This window comes from Cricetulus griseus, chromosome X, assembly GCF_003668045.3.
Source record: "Cricetulus griseus strain 17A/GY chromosome X, alternate assembly CriGri-PICRH-1.0, whole genome shotgun sequence".
Taxonomy (NCBI): domain Eukaryota; kingdom Metazoa; phylum Chordata; class Mammalia; order Rodentia; family Cricetidae; genus Cricetulus; species Cricetulus griseus.
In genome coordinates, this window is record NC_048604.1 from 125,850,730 (window position 1) to 125,859,439 (window position 8,710).

The 8,710-nt window shown below is 46.0% G+C and overlaps 2 long non-coding RNA genes across 9 annotated transcripts in view; one reads left to right on the forward strand and one right to left on the reverse strand.

The window, feature by feature from the left end:
* Window positions 1-3,081, forward strand: part of LOC103162321 — a 38,032-nt gene extending 34,951 nt beyond the window's left edge. For all 4 annotated transcript variants that reach the window (XR_003488296.2, XR_003488294.2, XR_003488295.2 and 1 more), the window contains one exon: window positions 1,501-3,081. This is a non-coding gene — a long non-coding RNA (uncharacterized LOC103162321). The remainder of the gene's footprint in view (window positions 1-1,500) is intronic.
* On the reverse strand, window positions 400-8,076 carry LOC100764481. Of its 5 annotated transcripts, XR_004771463.1 has the most exons (5): window positions 7,936-8,076; window positions 5,870-6,072; window positions 3,577-3,646; window positions 1,098-1,227; window positions 400-613 (listed from the first exon to the last, which is right to left on the reverse strand). It is a non-coding gene; the product is annotated as an uncharacterized LOC100764481 (long non-coding RNA). The 5 variants fall into 5 exon arrangements; XR_003488291.2 differs by lacking the exon at window positions 3,577-3,646; XR_003488293.2 differs by lacking the exon at window positions 3,577-3,646 and having other exon boundaries at window positions 7,867-8,004.
* Window positions 8,077-8,710: the final 634 nt, after the last annotated feature.

The window sequence follows — 8,710 nt, forward strand, 5'->3', positions numbered from 1 at the left end:
CTCTATCCCATGTTCCCCACATGCCTGATCCCCTCTGCTCATGTTCCCACCATCCCCAGACTACCAGTAAAATCTATTCTATTTCCCCTTCCCAGGGAGATCTTTGCATTCCTCCTAGACTCCTCCTCTTTACCTAACCTCTCTGGGTCTATGGATTATAACTTGGTTATCATTTACCTAATGGCTAACATTCCCTTATGAGTAAGTACATACCACATTTATCTTTCTGGGTCTGGGTTACCTCACTCAGGATGGTTTCTTCTAGTTCCATCCATTTGCCTTGGAATTTCAAGATTCCATTGTTTTTTTTTTTTTTTTCTGTTGAGTAGTACTCTGTTGTGTAAATGTACCACATTTTCTTTATCCATTCTTCAGTTGAGGGGCATCTAGGTTGCTTCCAGGTTCTGGCTATTACAAACATAGCTGCTATGAACATAGTTGAACAGATGGCCTTGTGGTATGAATGTGCATTCCTTGAGTATATGCCCAAGAGAGGAATTGCTGGGTCTTGAGGTAAACTGATTCCTCAGTGATGATGTGAGGCCAGGGAGTGGCCGTGAGTGATGACATCAGTGATGACATCGGTGGTGAGGTCAATGGTGTAGATGTGAAGCTATGAATAATGACATGAGGATGGGTGTTACAGATGGTTCTTCCCACCAGACTGGTCCTACAGCCGTGTCAGCCCCAAATGAATACACAGAGGCTGTATTAATTATGAAACTGTTTGTTGGCTGATGACTAGGGCTTCTTATCGGCTAGCTCTGTCTTAATTATTAACTCATTTCTATCAATCTATGTATTGTTATGAGGCTGTGGCTTACCTGGTAATGCCCGGCATGGTGTTACTCCTCTGGCAGCATCATGACTCTGTCCGGCAGGTTCACAATGCCTATCTTTCCCAGAATCCTCCTCCTCTCCTAGCCCCGCCTATCTTCCTGTCTGGTCAGTCAGTGTTTTTATTTATCAACCAATAAGAGAAACATATACAGATAACATCTCCCATCAGATGGGGAGTGGCCTTGAGTGATGACGTGAGGCCAGGAGTACCTGTCACTGAGCATTTGAGGCCAGAGTACTTGGCACTAAGCACCTACCTGCAGGGCCACCAGGTCCTGCAGGGCCCTGTCTGGAATCTCTCTATCTCCGTTCCCATGAAGCATTAGTAGCTCCAGCCGCACCATCCTGGTGAAAGCCATGATAGGCAGGTCCTGGATGCTGTTGGACCTGTGAGGGTGGTGGGCAGGGTTGATAGTCAATCAGTGATCAATAATTGATAATCAGCAGTTGACAATCAATAGTTGGAGTCCCATAGAAATACTAAGCTAATAGCTATAATATATATGCAGAAGACCTGGTGCAGACCCATGTAGGACTAGTGCTTGCTGCCTCAGTCTCTGTGAGCTCATATGCACCTTGCTTAGTTGATTCAGAGGGCCTTGTTCTCCTAGTGTCCTCCACCCCCTCTGACTTACAATCTTTCCACCTCCTACTTCACAGGATTCCCTGAGCATTGATGGGAGGGATTTGATGGATAATCAATAGCCAATCAACAAACAACTGATGACCAATAATCAATCAACAAATGACCAACAGTCAATCAATAATCAACTACTGAACAAACAACCAATAATCTGCCAATTACCAATAATAAGCCAATCAACAAACAGCTGATAGTTCATTGATAATCAATAGTCAATCAACAAATGACTGATAGTTGGTGATCAATAGTCAATAATCAATAGTCAATAGTCAATATATGATCAATGCTCAATCAACTAATGATAGTCAATAATCAGTAGTCAATCAATAAATGACCAATAGTCGATAATGAATGGTCAATAACTAACCACTCAACAGTCAATAATCCATTGATTACCAATAGTCAATCAATAATCAATAGTAAATCAACAAATGACCCGTAGTCAGTCGATAATCAATAGTTGTGGTGATATATATGATTTATTAAAGCTTGCCTGAGGATTCAGAAAGCACAGCCAGGCTCAAGCTGTAGAATCAGGTGGTGGTGGTGATACACACCTTTAATCCCAGGACTCAGGATTAAGAGGGAGATGGATCTCTGAGTCCAAGACCACTCTGGGCTACCAGAGAGTGAATCAGAGCTCACTCCTTTAATCTCAGGATTTTAAAGGTATAAAAGGAAGAGGCATTCAGTCTAAGACTTAGTCTCTAGCCACGTTGAGGAGAGCATAGCAGTTTGAGTGAATCTGAGGAGCAGTGAAGTCTGGAGGTCTGTACAGACAGGGAAGTGAAATGGCTGAGCACAAACGAAGTGAGATGGTTGGGTGGAGAAAGGATATAAGCGGGAAGAAATAGGAACTCACTCTCTTGTCTGCTGAGACACTAAGAGGTAAAGGTGGATTTGCCTTGCTCCTTCTCTCTGATCTCTCAGCATTTTCCTCTATATCTGACTCCGGGATTTATTATTTAGATAATTAAGAATTCCATTTACAAATAGTCATTCAACAAACAGCTGACAGTCACTCAATAATCAATACTCAATCAACAAACAACCAATGGTCAATCAATATTCAACAATTAGCAAATGACCAGCAGCGAATCAATAATCAGTAGTCAACAAAGAATCAATCTATTGGAGTCCATCTCCGGCAGGGTTCTTGTGCCACAGGAAGGATGTATGAAGTTGGCAAAAAATGAAGAGTCTGACCACTGGTTGTCTTTCAAACTGATGACCCTAGCTCAGGCTGTCTTTATTTCTACAGGTTCTAATGCATTCAAGCTTGAGCAGTTTCAAGTCATTTCTCTTTAGTCATTGTCCAAGAATCATTAACATTTTAGTTTCTCTTCTTTCCCACTTATTCATACTGTGACCTAGTTGGCAACAAACATGTGGTTACAAAGTAAGATACTTAATCCCAGTGATTATCTTTTAACAATATGAAATCAGATGAATAGATTGTGATGCCTAGCACATCATTTTTTAGGTGTATACCAGTTTCTGAGTAATCTGTATGTCACCTTTATTATATGGATTGCAGTGATAATCCTATTATAAGTTCTCAAAAGAATAATGATCAATATCTAACTCTTTAACATTGAGACTAAACTTCTATTCTTCCTGGCGTTTTCTACATGTACTTTTCTTTTAAAGGAACCCAGAGTTCTATATTCCTTTATTGATCCTTTGATATTGGAAAAGTATATGAGTGTTCATGCCCTGGTGCCAGAGAAATGCCTGACCTTTCATGTCCTATCTCTTTTTCCTTCTGTGTTCCTATAAGGTTTTTAATGTCATCTTTTAAGAAACCATTTTCTTGCCGGGCGGTGGTGGCGCACGCCTTTAATCCCAGCACTTGGGAGAGGCAAGTGGATCTCTGTGAGTTCACGACTAGCCTGGTCTACAAGAGCTAGTTCCAGGATAGCCTCCAAAGCCACAGGGAAACCCTGTCTCGAATAGCCAAAAAACAAAAAACAAAACAAAACAACAGCAACAACAAAAAACCCAAACCAAAACCAAAAAACTGTTTTCTCGGTTCTTAAGTTCTTTGGAGTATATCTTTCTCTTTTGGAATCAAATAGTCAATAATCATTAACCTTAGTGAGTTCCTCCTGCTTATTCAGGATGACTGCAGAGGCAGCCAGGGGCGACCGGAGAAACTGGTTTCTGTAACAGATCAGAGAAATGTAATTTTTCTATAATTCCCAGTACACTCCGGCATAACTAAAAGTTACCATAGGATTAAGCATAGCAACAGTTAGAGAAGCCTGAAGCTCATGAACTCCCTAAAATCAGCACAGTTGTTTGCCGGATTGTTATCCATAGGTCCTTGCCAAATGGATGGGATTCTCTAAAGGGTCTTGCTGGCAAAAGAGCTAAAGAGCTCCATTTGCAACACACCTATGTGCTGTTCCCAAGGGTGACCAGCTTTCGCCATCAATCAACAAACTACTGATAGTCAATCCATCAACAAATGGCCCATAGTCAGTCAATAATCAATTAATTGAAAATCAATAAAAAAGCGATCAATAGTCAGTCAGTCAATACTCAGCCAATCCACACATGCTCAATCCTTAATCAATACCCCATCAGTAATAATAAACAATCAGTAACCAATCAGTCGTCAACAACCAATCCATAGAGCTGGCAATCAGTAATCAATAATTATAAAAAAAACGAGGATCAATAAAAAATCAAACAATATGCACAATTAATCCATAACCAACCCCAAAGGTCAATAAGTAAACAATAAATAATATTCCAACAACAACTGAAAATCAACAATTGATCATCGATCAACAAACATCCTGATCAATAACCACCCTTCCATCCAGAGGTCATCAATGACCAACTAATATCAACAATCAGCCGATAATCAACAATCAACCGATAATCAACCATCAATCAACAACCTTAACCAATCACTGACAGCCGGAGAGACCATCTACAACAAAGAGTCAGTGAGCAGCAAACAACAAATGAACAATCGACATGGGGGTGGATACTGCAGGGCTGAGTGTACTTAGGTGACTGCAGCCAAATGTCAGGATCTGAGTTTGAATACCTGGTCCCCGGGGTCAGGGAAGTCACAAGTGCATATGTGAGTTTCTGGGGTGCACTATAGGGTTCAGAGGCTGGGGACAACTGCTGCCCAATGCAAGAATTAGAGTTTGAATAACCATTGTGTGTGGGGGTGTTGGGAAACAACTGGAAGTGCATATGTAAGTTTCTAGGGTGCACTATAGGGCTTAGGGGCTGGGGACAACTACGGCCATACACTAGGAAATGAGTTTGAATCCCTGGTCCCTGGGGTGGAGAGACGGGGAGCCAGAAGTGCAGATGTGAGTTACCAGGGTTCACTATAAGGCTGAGTGTAGTAAGGTAACTGTGGCCAAACGTGAGGATCTGGGTTTGAATCCCTTATCTCCATGGGCTGGGAAGCCAGAAGTGCATATGTGAGTTAAGGGGATTCACTGTAGAGCTCGACCTGGTAGGGACTGTGGCCAAACATGAGGTTATATGTTCAAATCCTGAGACTGCCAGGACAGAAATGATTCTGCACATGCATGCACTCTAGGGTTGAGTGTATTTAGGGGATTGTGGCCAAATGTCAGGTTATGAGTTCAAATGCCCAGTCTCTGCAGGCGGGGAAACAGAAGTGCATATTTGTTTCTGGGGGGCACTATAGGGCTCAGGGGCTGAAGTGGATATAAAGCTTAGGGCCTGCAGGGTGACTACGGCCAAAGGCCAGGATCTAAGTTCACATCCAAGGTTTGAGGATAAAGGAGACACTGCACAAGCATGATATGGGGGTGCAGTATAAGGATGGAGGATGAAGATGACTATGGCCAAATGTCATAAAGGATGTGAGTTCAAATTCTGAGTCCCTGAGGAAAGCTGAATGTGTACATTTTCCTCACCAGGGTGCATTGTAGGGCTCAGGGGCTAAAGAGGATATAGAGCTCCAGGGCTAGAGGCAACTGCAGCTAATCACAGGGATCCAAGTTTGAATCTCAGGTCTTGGAGGGTGGAAACATTTGGTTCTGCACATGCATGATACAGGGTTACATTATAGGGGCTGAGTGTGCTTAGGGGACTGTGGCCAAGTGTCAAGAAGGATTCCAGTTCGAATCCCAGGTCCGGGAAGGTGAATGGCAGCACATGCACATTATCCGAGAGCACTATAGGGTTTCAGGGCTGGAGCCAAATGTGGCCAAGTGTGAAGACCAGAGTTCGAATCCCCAGTCCCTGAGGAAAGCCAGATATGCTTAGAGACCTTGAGGCAACTGCAGCCAAATTCAAGGATCCGAGTTCGAATCCCGGGGTCATCCTCCCCATACCTGGGAACCTGTGTGTGAACCACGTGACCGCCAAGTTCTCCAGTCTTACCTGAGCCTAATGCACCCAAGGTTGATCCTCTCCAAATCACAGGGAATCCCTACTGGAAGTGACACTGGAAGAGACCAGAAGTTGCAGCGGACCTTGGTGGGGATGTAGCAGGCACAGGGGTATAGGCAGGTTTCCAGTGCAGTTCAAGGGTATCTAGGAGGAGCAGCAGGAATACTGCAGGGAGGCTGGGTGTGCAAGGCATCCTGGGAGGAGAGAAACCAGGGAGCGCTCAGGGCTAGCCTGGGCTGGCAGACATGTTCTAGGGTCAGTGGATGGATGATGGTTCTTGCCAGCTGCCAGTCAGTTAACTGTCAAGGTCCCAGGCTAACTTCATGGATAGTTCATTGATTAACACTGACATGACAGTTAGCTCTGCCCCCCCCCTCACTTTTGTTCTAGTGTCACTCAATGAACTGTCAGTCTGGTTCCCAGGGTGACGTCATGGACAGTTCATTGACACCAAATCGACAGGTGGCTCTGCCCCCTCTCAACTTCCACCCAGCCTCTCATTTCCTGGAAACAAAATAAACTTTTAAATTTTTTCTTTCACATTTTAAAATGCAAAAACTTTATTTTGATTTTTCTTTTATTATCACGTTTGAAAACAGAATTCTTAATTCTTAATTTCCTGTAAGCCTGTATGGCCTATGCAGTTTGGCGCCTCCTGCCGCACGGAAATAGCACTTGAGCAGTGTCCCTACCCGGAACCAGATTTTTAAAATTTAATTTCATATTTTTCTTTTGCTGATTTCGGAAGTTTTGGTTTTTTTTTTAATTATTACTATTTTTTCTCCCTCCTGGGAATCGTCCTTGATGCCACCGCGGCTGACGGGACCAAAAGTTGTTGAAAAAAAAAAAAACTCGCCATGACGTCAGGACTCAAATTCCCCAGAAAGCAACAACAACAACAAAAAGAATAAAATTGAGATTTTAGGATTTTTAGGGCCTGCACAAAATCATCGGGACTTTCTTCCCGGGGACGCGAAGGGAAGCACCCCGCGTGACTCCTCCCCCTGACAAAAAGCTCTGGAAACTCCGCGACCCCGAGTTTTGACAAGCGGAAGTGGTCTTGAGTGGGGCCGCGTACGTCTCCCCGCGCCCGTGGCAGCCACTGCTGCTGCGCCCAGAATACCCCGCGGGCCCTGGAGACGATTGGGAAAGCAGAGGGCCGCATGCAGAGAATTATGGGAAGAACAACGCACTCGCAGCACTATGAGTCACGCATGCGCGTGCGGGACCCTCTAGGGGTCACCACCACGGTGCTGACTCCGGCCTAGCGCATTTGTTTGTCATCAACCCTTGCCGCATATCCGGTATCCGTGGCACGGGAGGGTAAAGTGAGGCAGGTTTATCAGGGGACACCTGGGAGACGGAGTACCGCGCGCGTTGCTTGCTGCAAACCGGGGACTTCGCCTTAAGCCGGAGCGAGTGGGGAGGGGGTGTCGCGCGCGGGGCATGCTGGGAACGCACAAGCGAGAGCGTAGTGACAGGAACCCCGCCTGGGGGTCGCAAAGGATTCAGGCGCGGGGCATGCTGGGAAACCCCTAGTTTCCTCTAAGCCTGAGCTGCCAAGGTTTCCCAAGCCCTTGGAAGTCTCGGGGAGGGGCCGCGCATGGATCCCGACCACCTCACGTTAACCCCTGACCCCCGGCCTCTGCTCACGGCCTTGCATCGTCACCGATGGTCCTGACCGCGGACAATCCGCAGATCCGGGGCATAGACGGTGCAGTCGATGAATATCCGGGGTCGCCAGGCAGTTCCGCGCGGCCCCTGCACCCACGGCCTGTGCAGCTCCGCGGTCCCCCGTTCCCGCACTTTTTATCTCCCTCCGCACCCCTCTCCCCACATGGCCCATCCTGCCCTGCGTGACCGTGGAGCTCCGGGAGCCGCAGGGGGAGGGGAGCTGCGGGGAGGGCAGGGGTTTGGGTATTGGGGCCTCCGACCACATGACCACGTCTCCCTTTCCCCCTCCCCCATGCACATGAGACTTGGAGTACCCGGATTTCTCTGCTTTCCCGCGACAGGACTGATCCCAGGGGGTTTTCTCCACCAGAGGCCAGACAAACCTGCTAGGCCCGAACACGTCACCCCGAGAGGCCATGCCCCCTCCCGATTCATCTAGTCAGGCCCCAGGCAGAGGATTGTGATCCCAGCATCCAAAGGCTGCCACAGGGGAATGACTACGAGTTCAGCCTGGAGGTCCTGAGGGGTGACTGACAGCAGGGTTCTGGGCTTGTCCTGAGAGATGACTGACAGGAGGGCTGTCACGTGTCCTGAGGGATGATGGACACAAGGGAGGGCTTTGGGCTTGTTCTGAGGAATGACTGAAAGGAGCGCTGTGGGCGTGTCTTGCAGGATTACTGACAGGAGGACTGTGGGCATGTCCTGAGGGATAACTGACAGGGGAAGACTAAGTCCACCGTAAGGATCTCACCTCACATTTTAATTTAGTTATTTACACAATAAAGAGATGTTAGTTATAATCAACACAGTATTATAATTTATATGTTAATCATTTTGTAATAATATGACTCATTAATTATCATTTCCGTTTAGATTTAGCTCCCAGAGCCTTGACTTCCCGTCACCTGACCCCGATGATCACAACTAATAATGGTGCCAGGATGGCAGAAACTCAGTGTCATGCTCTCACTCATTTTATAAACAATTACTGGCTCCTGACTTCTGCTTCTGGTTCCATTTCCAGTTTCGGCTGCCATCCTTGGAGGAGGATTGATGGGCCCCCAGGGAGAAGCCCTGCTGAGAATGAGTTATCTTTTTATTCGTTTATTTCAATGACATCTTTATTTTAAATTATTTATTTAAAATATTAATGAATTT